This window comes from Hyla sarda, chromosome 2 (genome assembly GCF_029499605.1).
Source record: "Hyla sarda isolate aHylSar1 chromosome 2, aHylSar1.hap1, whole genome shotgun sequence".
NCBI lineage: Eukaryota > Metazoa > Chordata > Amphibia > Anura > Hylidae > Hyla > Hyla sarda.
In genome coordinates, this window is record NC_079190.1 from 104,120,644 (window position 1) to 104,135,496 (window position 14,853).

Below are 14,853 nucleotides of genomic sequence, written 5' to 3' on the forward strand. Positions count from 1 at the left end.
ACGCACCCCATCCTCAGTCTCCTCATCACCCCATGCACTCCATCCTCAGTCTCCTCATCACCCCATGCACTCCATCCTCAGTCTCCTCATCACCCCATACACCCCATGCACTCCATCCTCAGTCTCCTCATCACCCCATGCACTCCATCCTCAGTCTCCTCATCACCCCATGCACTCCATCCTCAGTCTCCTCATAACCCCATGCACTCCATCCTCAGTCTCCTCATCACCCCATGCACTCCATCCTCAGTCTCCTCATCACCCCATACACCCCATGCACTCCATCCTCAGTCTCCTCATCATCCCATGCACTCCATCCTCAGTCTCCTCATCACCCCCATACACCCCACGCACCCCATCCTCAGTCTCCTCATCACCCCATACACCCCATACACTCCATCCTCAGTCTCCTCATCACCCCATGCACTCCATCCTCAGTCTCCTCATCACCCCATGCACTCCATCCTCAGTCTCCTCATCACCCCATGCACTCCATCCTCAGTCTCCTCATCACCCCATGCACTCCATCCTCAGTCTCCTCATCACCCCATGCACTCCATCCTCAGTCTCCTCATCACCCCATGCACTCCATCCTCAGTCTCCTCATCACCCCATGCACTCCATCCTCAGTCTCCTCATCACCCCATGCACTCCATCCTCAGTCTCCTCATCACCCCATGCACTCCATCCTCAGTCTCCTCATCACCCCATGCACTCCATCCTCAGTCTCCTCATCACCCCATACACCCCATGCACTCCATCCTCAGTCTCCTCATCATCCCATATACCTTAAGCACCTCATCAGTATTACACAGCTGACACCCCCCACCCCAGTCCTTCTCATCAACATTAAACCCCCTAATCATTATCCCCCTGACCCCCCCTCTGGTCCTCCTTATCAACACTACGCTCTCCCAGACCCCCAATCTTTCTTATCATTACACCACCAACCTCTTCAACACCCCTCCTGTCCTCTTCATCATCATTACAATCCCCTCCCCCCACCCCCCTGCACCCGACCGTCACTCTCCTCACCTTATCTGCTCAGTGATGCGGCCGTGTGAGGCGGGAGGGTTTGCTGCTCCTGTCGCTTCTGCCGGGATCAGAGGCTATGACACGTGACGTCAGGGGCTTGGAACAGACGTGCGTGCCTGCGCGGGGCACGTCTGTTCCCATCAGCCCCTGGCCTGTCCTCTCGCCTGGCCGAGGTAAATTACTGCTGTCAGCGGCAGGTCCGGGACCTGTTGCTGCAGCATTTAGTATGAAGTACTGGCAGGGGGCCCCAGACTGTGAGGCCCAGGCTGTGACCTGGGCTACTAGGGGGCCCCCTAACACGCTGGGCCCCTGTGCAGCCGAACCGGCTGAACAAGTGATATGTCCGCCCCTGAATAACAATGATCTTAACCTAAGGTTTGTTAGGGCTCTGCCCTCTTCTCCCGGTAGTGCAGCGCTTACCTTCCGCCCCATCCTCTTCTGTTCCCGCCGGACCTTCTTCTCACTTTGCGGGGCAAGCTCGCTTGCAAGCCCCGCTCTGTTCCTCTCCTCCTGCCCATCTCTGCCGGCTTTTCTAAATTTTAAGGGCCAGTGCACCAATAATTGGTGTTTTTCCCAACCCAACCCAATTTAGTTCTGGCACTTCCTACTGTTCCCTGCCAGATCTTTGTGCCCTAGTTGCCAAGAGAAAGTGTATATTTGTTTCTTGCCGTACCATTCATCTGATCCCTTGCTACGTATACTGACCTTGCTCCTGTGCCGCCTGCCTTCGAACCTCCTGCTACGTGACCTGACCATGCTTCATTGCCGCCTGTCGTGACTACGTCTGTGACTCATCCTTCCTCTGCCACATTATACCTCGTCTGCCTGTGGGGACGAGTCGTATCAGGGGTAGCGACCTGGATGCCGCCTGCCACAGCAAGTCTGTCCCGCTTTACGGCAGGCTCTGGTGAAAACCAGCGGCACCTTAGACTCTGCTCCCTGGTATGGCCCAAGCCATCTTCCTCACAGGTCAGTGGATCCACCTACCACAGCCATTACAGTAAAATCCGGCCATGGATCCCGCCAAGGTTCCTCTTCCCAGTGTCTCTGATCTCTCGGCATTTGTCGCACAGCAGTCCATGCAGATAGAGAAGCAAACACAGCAGTTGTCTCAGCCTACCGTACTGATGCAGCAGTTTTTCACCTCATAACAGCCATAACCAGCTTCAGCCGAACGTTCAGTGTACAGCGTTCAGTGTTCAGCTCCAGTGCCTTCTGGAGGTCCAAGATTTGTTTATCTTTGCCTTCCAAGTATGACGGAGATCTCAAGTTGTGTAGAGGTTTTGTCACTCAGTGCTCTATGTATCTGGAACTTTTGTCTGACCAGTTCCCTACCAAACGTGCTAAAGTGGCTTTGGTCATCAGTCTTCTGTCTGGCAAAGCTCTGGCCTGGGCTACTCCTCTTTGGGATTATAATGATCCGGTGTCTGCTAACCTTCAGTCCTTGATCACAGAATTCTGCAATGTCTTTGAAGAACTGGTGCAGGCTTCCTCGGCTGAGACAGCTCTGTTGAATCTCTGTCAAAGGAACTCTTCTGCAGGGGGTTACGTAGTACATTTCTGCATCCTGGCATTCGAACATTTGAATGATGAGGCATTGTGCGCTACCTTCAAAAAAGGACTTATTAGTAGAATCAAGGATGCCCCTGCTGCACAAGACCTTCCGACTTCCCTGAGTGACCTAATCAACTTGGCAGCTGGAATTGATGGCCGATTTTCTGAGAGACAGGAAGAGCTTCATCGCGAAAGAGAACCTGTCTGAACACGTCGGTTCCCTTGCCTGGCGCCAGTGTTCCAGCGTCTGCTTCATTCTTCTCCAATGCCACCAGTGGAGGAGCCTATGTATGTGTATTGGACTAGATTGTCTTCACAGGAGAGGTCTCGTCGTCGTAAGGAGAATTTGTGTCTCTACTGTGCTAGTTCGGAGCACTTCCTTACGGATTGTCCAATACGTCTGCAGCGTTCAGTAAATGCTCGCACCTAGGGCATGTAGGAGAGGCGTCCCTGCGTGTGAATAGTACCTCTCCACGTTTGACCATGCCTGTTCAAGTCTATACCTCCACAAAGACTTCTTTCTCTGCTTCTGCCTTCTTGGATTCCGGTTCCTCTGGAAATTTTATTGATGCTTCCTTGGTCCAAAAGCATAATCTCCCTGTGTCTTAGCTTGTCAAGCCTCTATATATTTCTTCAGTCAATGGAGAGAACCTGAATGGTACAGTTGTTTTTCACACTGAACCTCTCATCATGCATGAAGTGTTACATAAGGAGAAAATAGATTTCTTTGTGCTTCCTTATTGTACCTCAGAACTTCTTCTAGGACTTTCTTGGCTTCAGCGTCACTCTCTGCAACTTAACCGGAACACTGGAGAGGTTTCTCGTTGGGGAACTTTCTGTCATGGACACTGTCTGGAGTCGACCCAGCCTAAGACGGCCCCATCTTCTTCTATTAAGTCGGGCCTACCACTCCCTTATCAAATTTATTCTTATGTGTTCTGCAAGAAGCAGGCAGAGATTCTTCCGCCACATCGTCCATGTGATTGCCCCATTGATCTTCAACCTGGCACTACTCTACCCACTGTGAGTACCCGAGACGCAAGCTATGACTAAATATATCCAAGAAAACCTACAAAAGGATTTCATCCGGAAGTCAACCTCTCCAGCCGGGGCTGGATTCTTCTTTGTAGGAAAAAAGGATGGATCCCTGTATAGACTATCGGGTTTAAACAAGATTACAATAAAAAATCACTACCCTTTGCCTTTGATTTCTGCACTTTATGATCAATTATGGGTAGCCAGAATCTTCTCTAAGTTGGATCTGAGGGGAGCATACAATCTTATTTGAATTTGTGAATGTGACGAATTGAAGACAGCCTTTAACACCCAAGACCGCCATTTTGAGTACCTTGTCATGCCTTTTAGTCTCTGCAATGCCCCCGCTGTCTTCCAAGAGTTCATTAATGACATCTTCTGAGATCTGTTGTCTACCTGGATGATATTCTGATTTTCTCTCCCAATTTGGAGACTCATCTTATCCATGTCTGTCTGGTCCTTCAGCGTCTCTGGGAGAATTATCTGTATGCCAAGCTTGAGAAATGCCTCTTTAAGAGAACAAGTCTTCCATTTCTTGGATACATAGTCTCCCACCAGGGTCTACAGATGGATCCTGCTAAGCTTTCTGACGTTTTGGATTGGCCACGTCCTTCTGGTCTACGGCCTATTCAACGATTTTTGGGGTTTGTCAATTACTACCGTCAATTCATTCCACACTTCTCTTCCTTGGTTGCCCCAATTGTCGCCCTCCCCAAAAAGAACTGCAACCCCAAGAACTGGTCTCCTCAGGCTGAAGAGGCCTTAGCTTCTACATCTGTTCTCTCAAGACCTGACCCAGAAAATACATTATTTATGGAGGTAGAGGCATCTTCCGTAGAAATGAGCACAGTTTTAACTCAGAAAAAGCCCAAGGGCAAGAGTATAACCTATGGTTTTTTCTCCAAGACCTTTTCACCAGCAGAGAGAAATTACTCTATAGGTGATCGGGAACTCCTCTTTCTTTAGAAGAATGGCATCATATTTTGGAGGGTTCCACACACACAGTCAGCATCTTTACAGATTACAAGAACCTTTTGTATCTTCAGTCAGCTCAACATCCGAATCCTCGCCAGGCAAGATGGTTGCTCTTCTTCTCCAGATCCAATTTTTTTTATTCATTTCCGTTCTGCCGACAAGAACATTAGAACCAATGCCCTCTCCAGGTCCTCAGATGTGGTTGGACAAGATTCCACTCCTCGTCATATTATTCCCCCTGAGTGTTTGGTTCCTGCAGTCCTCCAGCAAGCTCCATCTGGAAGAGCCTTTGTACCACCTCTATTAAGACACAGGGTGCTGAGTTGGGGTCATTCTTCCTTGGTAGTTGGCCATTCTGGTGTGCAGAAGTCCTTTCAATTAATCTCTCAGCATTATTGGTGGCCCCACCTCAAACGAGATGTCACAGACTTTGTCAGTTCTTGTGCTCGAGACAAGACTCCTCGGCTGTCTGTAGGGGTGAGTCGTATCAGGGCTAACGACCTGGGTGCCGCCTGCCGCAGCGGCACCTTAGACTCCGCTCCCTGGTATGGCCCAATCCATCTACCTCACAAGTCAGTGGATCCACCTAACCACAGCCGTTACAAGGTTCACCCTAGAATGCCATCAACTTTCTGGATGTACAGTTGATTGGTAATGATATGGGCAAATGTGTTAAAACTAAATTATATTGTAAACCTACCTCAGGAAATAGTATATTATGTGCCACCATGTTACTCGCAATCTCCTGGTGCATCGTCAGACGAAGTATCATTCTCCAATCCCTGTTGCGATATTGACAGGAGATTGATTAATAGAGGTTACTCTTGGTCTGTTTTAGCGAGAGCCAGAGGGATAGCTGCACATAAGAATCATATGTGTGATGAAGGAGGTGGTGTAAAGTCTGCATATACTCGACCGATTTTGCACAAATTAAATCCATTGTTACGAAACATTTACCTGTCCTCTATGATGATGCAATGCTTAGTGATATTCTTCATAATAGTGTCAATGTTGTTGCAAGACGAGGCCGATCTATACGTAACCAATTGTTACCCAGTGATTTTGCTATCAAAACAGATAACAATACTTGGTTACGGGGTGTTTTAAATGTGCTGGAAGCAGGTGCAACCTTTGTAAATTGGTTTCTAAATCTACTCATTTTTCATCTACAATAAATGGTAGAAAATACACTATAAAGTCATTTATTAATTGTGAAACTACACATATCATCTATTTAGTCGCATGCAAACATTGCAATGTACAATACGTAGGATGCACCACAAGAAAATTCAAAAGATGCATCTACGAACATCTTCATGGTTGAGGCATCACCATGCGTTTTCAGCTTCACGTTCCATGTCTGGTTTGTCTAAGCATATTGCTGAAGTCCATCAAGGTGACGCGTCTTCTTTGGAGGTATGCGGCATAGAACGAGTCCATCCACACTGTAGAGGTGGAGACTGGTCTCGGGCTTTGCTGAAAAGTGAAGCCTTTTGGATACAGGCGCTTGATACAAGATATCCATCAAGCATGAAATACAAAAACGATCTAGCATATATCTATTAATCAATTTGTATACGTACCTGTTATATATTGAAGTTATGATGTGTATTTCAATAGTGCTAGCTTAGTTTTTTGGACTTTATTTTGTTCTTTTGGGTGCACCCACCCAGTTTCCTTTCGGATGGAAGAAGTTCCGTTTGAGAGGAGGAGCAGTACTTGGATTCGGGTTAGCACTTCAGTGTACAGTGATCCCCCGACCTACGATGGCCCCCGACATACGAACATTTCATCATACGATGGCCTCTCAGAGACCATAGCATGTTGAAGGCAGCATCAACATACAATGCTTTTTCATGTCGGGGCCATTGCATAAACGGCTATCTGGCAGCACAGACTGCTTCAGCTGCTGCCAGATATCCATTTAATGTGCCCCATATGCTCCGTTGAGTGTCACTCACCTGTCCCCGCCACTCCGGACTGTCCTCTTCAGGCTCCGCTGCATAGCTGTCAATCTCTTTTGTCGTCATCTCGTCGCCTCGCACGCTGGTTTTAACTCACTAGAGCACTTTATGTTTTGTTTTGTCTTTTTTGGATTTTAAGACGTAATGGTTTGAAGTTATTATTTTTACTCATTGTGGAGCTGGAATACCTTTCCCCGATCTATTAGATTGCACACAATAGCTGTTGCTCACAGATCAGCCTCCCTCTTCCTGTAGAATGACTGTATGGGGCATGTGTTTTGTGACACCGGAGTGCTGCGCCACAACAGTGAAATGGAGGATATGCTCCATGGAGTATTCCACCCCTGCACTTTACCCATATCTATCAGACCTTTACAGTTTATCCTGGGGATATATGTCTGGGTTGAGAAAAACATTCTTAGTGTACTTATTCACTGAATATAAACATACACAGAGACCCCAATCTACAACTTCTTTGGAGGCATGAAGGCAAAATGCCAGAAAGTCATAAAGTCCACCAATTTGTCTAGACATTGCAATATTATGATTGAATACCATTAAAATGCTAAGTGATAATTTTGTTTATTTGTCTTTTTTCTTGCTATGTATAAAATATGGAATTTCTGGGACCAGAATGCCATTTCTTGTAGTGACTCGGCAGCTCATGATTAAGATGAGCCGAAACATAATCAGCATTGTTCTAGATCAAATAGACGTCTGATTGTACTTCACTCATTACTCAAAGACTGTCTGAGTTAAAGGTTATGATACAAATAAACCACAATGCCAGTCCGTTGAGGATAGATTTCCTTTCTCCCAGCCCATTACATTGTTAAATGGATATATTATATACAGAGACTCAGGCAGGAGTCACACAACCAGGAAGTGAAATGTTTACAAGGCTCACTAAAAATAAATATACAGGGAATGCTTACAAGATGATGTATCCAGCGAAGGCTTTAATCAGCCGCATGTGAATAGTTATATTGTTCTGTTACATATATGTCATTTGTAACAAATAAACAAACCCATATAGCTTATTTTTATCCATACTGTAAGGTATGCTAGCATCTTACAGAAACAGTAATAGAGTATCATTATGGTGAAAGCAGCTAAACATCCTGCATGTGAAGTTGGCCACACACTGGGAAACACAAACACAATTGCCTAAAGCCAGGCAGTTAAGAATTAGGCGAAACTCAAGTGTTGTTGTTCCCGGTTTAAGATGACCAACATAATATTCCTTGGTGATACTGCCCCCCGTACAATCTAACCATTGGCATAGACCATTATAGGAATGAAACAAGTACCGTATTTTTCGCCCTATAGGACGCACCGGTATATAAGACACACCCAATTTTAAAGGTGCAAAATCTAGAAAAAAAAGATTCTGAACCCAACAGTGATCTTCAACCTGTGGACCTCCAGATGTTGCAAAACTACAACACCCAGCATGCCCGGACATGCCCGGACAGTGGTGAAGATCACTGGTATAGGAGGTAATACTCACGTATCCCCGCCGCTCCGGACCCGTCACCGCTCGTCACCGCTGCCCTGGATGTCGCTCCATCGCTGTCGCCGCGTCCCCGTGGTGTCCCCGATGCTCCGGACATCTTCTTCCCAGGCATCCACGTTCTCCGTCGCCGTCATCACGTCGCTACGCACGCCTCTCCTATTGGATGATGGGACGGCATGCGCAACGACTTGATGAAGTCGAAGGAGAGCACCGGCCATGCAGGGGATCCCGGCACGTAGCAGACACCGAGGAGGCAGGTAAGGTCCTTCCCGGCATCCTGTAAGCTGTTCGGGACGCCGCGATTTCACCGCGTCGGTCCCGAACAGCCCAACTGAGCAGCCGGGTTAGTGTCACTCTTGCTTCAGACGAGGCGGTCAGCTTTGATCGCCGCGTCTGAAGGGTTAATACAGGGTCCCGGCCGTTGATGGCCACAGAGTTGGCCGCGATAGGTGTGTATTCGCCGTATAAGACGCACCGACTTTCCCCCCCCCCCCCCAGTTTTCGGGAAGAAAAAGTGCATCTTATACTGCGAAAAATACAGTAGCTTTGGCTAAGGCCATGTTCCCATGCAATAATTTGGGCAGTTTTTTTTATTTTTTTTAACTGTAAAACTGACATTTTACTTCACTCACTACTAGTAAAATGGCCCTTTGTTCACATGCCCACTATTTAACAGCCATAAAATTATGCATTGATCCCTTTTTTGGCTGCTTATAGCTTTCCCTGTAGCCCAAGAATATGGTTAGCATACAGCTAAAACACAGCTGCCAAAAAAGTTAATTAACAAGCCAAAAGCAGTCCAAAAGCAAAAAGCAAAACCACTAACAGACATCTGTATTTTCAGCAGTTTTTTTTTAATTAAAAATGGTGTGTGAACATAACCTAAAGATAATTGCCATACAGTGGTGCAGCAATCGTTCCTTACAGGTAAAGTGAATCTGAGTGAGTGAGTCTGAGCTGCAATGCCCCACACAGCCTATAGGCAAAGTATATAAATAATATATATATATATATATATATATATATATATATATATATATATTATATAATTTTAAGCAACCCTGTTAAAACATTTGTACCATAAACTTCTAATGTTTATGTTCTAAGAGTCCATTCATGACACTCATCCAGGCTTTTGTTTTCGGGCCCTTAAATGAGGATTTCATGGTCCCAAATAAATGTTATTTCTGATAGATATTTCCATTGTGTATTTAGTCATGTGAACAAATACTGTCACCTTTATTTTCTCTCTGTCTTAGATCTGTGCAGCAGTGTAAGGATTAGCATGTGGAATGTTGGCTCCTTCCCTTAGTTCCATTCCTATGAGAAAAGATTTGCTTTATTAATACAGCTGTCAATGTCTATCATATCCCTGTATGGTTCTTAACTATGTGCCTGCTTCTACACTGCTGTAAACTGAAGGCCAAGATTATTATAACTAGGATTTTGTATAAGACTACTCTACAAAATATTTATGCAGGTTCATTGGATTTTTTTTAATAAAGAACCACTAGGACCAGTCCATTGGGACCCAAAATTATGTTATGATGTATTTCAGAGCAAAGTCTATATTGTTGCAGCTTTATGGGGTCATGAGTCTGACACATGTATTATATTTCAGATATACTGTACTTAGAAGATGGAAGACACCTGTAAGCTTTGACTGTGAAGGTGAACGCAACATCATTAACAGGTAAACAGCTTGTTTAATGTAAAAATGGATATCTTCACATATCGTTTCATTACAAATGATTGCGATTTTGGGCAGATTCGGTAATGCCATTGGCATGAAACATGTTTAGGATGTTTTCAAGCTCAAAATTATTTTAGGTTGAAGTGGTACTTGCAGAAGTCGCAGAGTAAAAGTGGAGATTTCTTACTTACTTAAACAACTGCCATTCTATGAGAATGGCCCTTAAAGAGGCATTATTTTATAATAATAGAACATTGGTGAAACCTTTCCAGAAGACCACAATCCATCTTGATTTTTCTGAGGTGAATTTGCAATTCCTTGATCATTTTTGTGATTTCCTTGTTTATTAACTCAATTATTAAAGACTGCTGAGATGTTTTCATAGTTTGTACTCTTAGGAAGCATGGAATGCAGTATATGGTCTTGGGTTAAATGAGATCTGCCATAAAACGGACCTTTAAAATTAGGGCATCATTTAGTCCCTGATAAAACTACATCATTAGGCACCACTACAGCTGTTAAATGTTCCCTTATATTGTGTACTACCAATACGTAGGAAAAAGGAGTCATGAGGCAGGCCATGTGATCCCCAAGAAAGAGATGCTGATAAGAATAGGCCATATGCTTTCTCATAGCCTCACTAATGGGACTTATGGGGCTGTCTAGGGGGTACAGTTTGGTCAAACCCCTACCAAACAGACATAAATAGTCTATACTAAGTAGGGACCATGAATATTATAACATTATCTTTACGTGATTTGGTGTGGAAATGGTGACTGACTCATTTTGGATTATTAATCAATTGGATTTTGGTATCCCGATCACTTTAATCTTTTTGGCAAGTCTTGTGTAACAAAGTTGTTTGGAGATTTAAAACCGATATCCTGCTGCCGGACCATTATTAGAGTTGACGGGCGACCACAGCCGTCACGCCCCCTCCATTCATGTCTATGGGAGTAGGCGTGACAGCTATGTCCTGTAGCTCCCGTGCTCAGAATGCCGCTGTGCTGGCCTGGAGATCGGGAGAGATTGATTCCCCGCGATCCTACATCTTATCCTCTATTCTTTTTATAGTGAATAAGATGTTTAGATCCAGAATACCCCTTTAAGCTTTAAAAATATTTTTTTTAAGAATTTTGCTAACATTTCTCTACATCAATTTTATTATCTATAACATAAAAAGATCCTGAAATCTTACCGCTTCTATTCAGGCCTCTAGGTCTAATAATACACTTCCTGTTTGGTAGCGAAAACTTTTCATTATGCTCCTCCTTACATTCACTTTCAATTTGGCCAATGTAAAAATCTGTATAGAGTTGATATGTAAATCACATGTCTGCCTATGTTCCCTGCTATTGTATTTGATGTTAGCATGGTTCCTCAGTCTGTAATAGGTATCCTTGCTGTGGATCAGAGGTTCCGGTGGACAAATAAATTGATTATTGTAGATTCTTTTAATGATTTCTGTATTGTATTCACCCCCCACGGACATCTATCTCATCTCTAAATGAAATAAAGAATAGTTTACTACTGTGTTTCTTTAAAGAAATAATAGGCATTCTGGATTTCTTTGTTATTGAAAAACCACTTCATCAGTATTTCATGGAAAATATATGACTAAACGTACCTATATACAGCACTTACTATGATCTTTATGCTATAAAGAATGGAGCGATGTCAGGGAATAGTCATCCTGTTAAATCTACATGCCTCAATGTTTTATAGCACTTGACCATACATAATGTCATTTTCCTACTAATAACTTTTGTAAACAGTTTGTACTTAAATTCTACAGCCCTAATGAATCAGACGGTTAGAACAGGAAATGAGGAAAAATGCTAGTATGTTACATTACACAATCACACCCAGAAGGTTTCAGTACACTTGGCTTTGGTTCAGCTTCAAGAATACTTCATGTTCAAAGCAAGAAGCAATAGACCTTGATTTGTCTCACTTAACTGTAATTTTTAGTTTGAAGGGCCAAACCTAAAGAAAATGACAGGAAGAAGGATAGCCATGAAACCAATTTATGATATCATTTAAAAATAATACAAAAATTAAAAACAACCTCACTAAATTCAATAGCTGTAGTTTGAAGAAATGTGTGTCTGTGCGCTCCTTTCCCCAGCTTTCCACTCAGTCCGACTGTAGGAGAAGGGGCTCCATAAACTTACAGTGGAGTCTGCGTCCTTCAATGAGTTGGACTGGCCAGCTTGTAAGGGAGATAAGCGCACAGGTGTTCCCTTCACCCAGCTATATCTAGTTATCAGTGGGGGGGGGGGGGGGGCACTGAGACCCTGACTGATCAAAACCTTTGACATGTCTGTGTGACATGTTTTAACTATTCAGCAAATTTGTCAGGTTTGTTTCAGGTCCGGTTTGAAAGTGCCCTGATTGCCCACATAATGTATTACAGGAGCGGGTACACTGAGTAACTGGGCCAGGTACAAGGTGCCCGGCCCATCGAATAAAGAGAGTGAAAACTGTGATATGTCAGATATTGCCACGTACCTTTGGGGCACTCGGTTTACAGGTGTAGGCATAAAATAAATCTAAACGGAATCACAAAACGTTTGGATTCTGTTGAACCAGAATTTTATGTTATTTTATGTTATATTTGGGCTGAATCAAATCACTCATGTCTGAGTACCAGTCTAAAAGATTCTGGAGACTCCCACTAGGGAAGACACTTTGAAGCACCTATACATTACCATTATAGGAGGTATTTTTTTTCACTCAGGATTCCTGCCCCAAATACCAACTTGGCACCTGCTGCAAACAGCAGCTCTAGCTCTAGAAGAACCTTTCATGTAATATACGGAGTTTCCCACTGGTTTCAATGAGCACTGTGTATTTCCTTTCATGCAGGTGCAATACACTTACAGTGAAGCTTCTTGAGACACCCACCCAAAACTCCATTGAACAATAGCCTTTCAGAGAAAAAGGTTTTACTGAATGATTCATTTTAATAAATTTAACAGTTGTGGCAGGAACCATAACATTTTTGGGTTATTATCATTATTTATATGTTGCTGGGGCTGGGTTAAAATAGAAGATAAAAACTATACTTACCTAGCCCTGGTCTGCGGCTGTTCCCCACAGCTACTGTTTAGCTCTGTCTGATGCCCAGATTTTCTGCTTTCTTTCTGCTTCCAAAACGAATGCTCATGAAGTACCTGTTAGACACCAATCACCAATCACTGGCTGAGCCGGCAGATCATGCACCGAGCACTTGTCTCAAAGGCAAGAAGAAGACAAAAAAAATTCTGGCGATTTGGACAGAGCCAAACAGGAATTGCAGGGAACTAGTTGCGGGGAACAAGTAAGTATAGCTTCTTTCTTGGCCCCAGCAACATATAAATTTGTTTTTAAAACTCTGAAATATGGGTAGGTATACCTGTTTTGGTATTTTTTTTATAACGCCTCAGCAGCATATAGAAATATTGCCCACAAAATGACTTTACTTCTTCAGACTCCAAGTCTGTCCATACCCTAGCCACCCAGCAGCAACTTGCAGTTGCAGGGGAAATAAGGTGTATGTTAAAACCTTATTTTTTTCTGAAGCATATGTGCATATACTGTAACAGAGTTCCCAAACTTAAAGGGGTCCTCCACCCCTAGACATCTTATACCCTATCCAAAGGATAGGGAATAAGATGTCTGATCACGGGGGTCCCGCTGCTGGGAACTCCCACAATCTCTCCTGCAGCACACCCTGTCATTTGGTGCACAGAGCGAGCCTCATGACTGGCGATGCAGAGCCCGGAGGATTGTGGCAGCCCCACCCCTCATGATGTGATGCCCCACCCCCTTAATGCAAGTCTATAGGAGGGGCGTGACAGCCGTCACCCCCCCTCCCATAGACTTGCATTGAGGGGTGTGACATCACAAGGGGCAGGGGCCATGACATCACGATTCTCCGGCCCCTGCATCGCCAGTCATCAGGCACGAAGTGAAGCTTGCTCTGTGCACCAAATGACAGGGTGTGCTGCAGGAGAGATTGTGGGAGTTCCCAGCAGGCGATCCTATCCTTTGGATAGGGTATAAGATGTCTAGGGGCGGAGGACCCCTTTAAGCTTCCCCTTGGTGACACTGCACTAAATTGTCCAAAAAACCATTGCTTTCATGTGTTACATCAAACCATGAACATTGAGTTCTATTCCAATGAAACAAAATGTGTGTAGAATAACTGCAACATGATTTCAGTGCTAAATCTGGCAAACAATCTCTGGCACGGTGTTATCCTTTACCATATGGAAAGGCAAGAAAAATGCTGGTGGTTCCAGTCCAAAATGTTATTAGTTGGCAAGAGAGCCCATGAGGCTAATTCTGAGAAAGAAGCAAGTGTGTTGAATCATAAGCATTTGAATCCAATATGTGGTGCCAGGCTTGCTCATAATATGCATGTACTAATATGCATGAGAGAGAAAAAGATTGGTTTTGCGTCCCACAGTAGTGGGTCTGGAGAACCTCAAGAGCACCAGAACGTCGGCAGTTCTTGGGTGTCCTTCTTGTTGTACATAGGGAAAACTGCATATACACTATTTTGTGATATAGTATAGTCTGTACAAATTGAGCTAAAGTCTTCTTTACCAATAAAATATTGTTCTTCTTGGACCCAGTTTCTTTTGCTCTTCCAAACCCTTTGCCAAGTGCATTGCTGTTTTCCTGTTTGTGAATAACAAAACAAGTAAGAAAAATACTATCTGGAGCCGAAGCATTACTCTACTGGAAGTGGTTGCCAGCTAGCTTGTTTTCATAAAGTAGGAGTCAGTCAAATGTATCTGTTTACTTCCTAAACTAGCTTTATCTGGTAAATAGTGCAATCAGAAAAAGACATTCTTCATATGATTTTATTGTAAGATTGGAAACATGTTTATTGGTTATAAGTATTCTCAACGTAGTGCACATTATTTGGCTATAATAGGTATTTCACTTTACTAACAAACACACAAAATCTGTAAATTAAATAGCCTCTGTCCCCTATTGCCCATTACAAGGTGAGAACATCATAACCACAGCAGGAAGAAAAATCCAACTATACCACATAGCCATAGTGTGCACTCTTTTTATACTGTAGA

At 44.0% G+C, this 14,853-nt stretch overlaps 1 protein-coding gene across 4 annotated transcripts in view; it reads left to right on the top strand.

The window, feature by feature from the left end:
- Positions 1 to 14,853, top strand: part of HDAC7 (histone deacetylase 7) — a 449,830-nt gene that overhangs the window by 232,634 nt on the left and 202,343 nt on the right. For all 4 annotated transcript variants that reach the window (XM_056562750.1, XM_056562749.1, XM_056562751.1 and 1 more), the window contains one exon: positions 9,701 to 9,772. The gene's annotated coding sequence lies outside the window, so the exon portion shown is untranslated. The remainder of the gene's footprint in view (positions 1 to 9,700; positions 9,773 to 14,853) is intronic.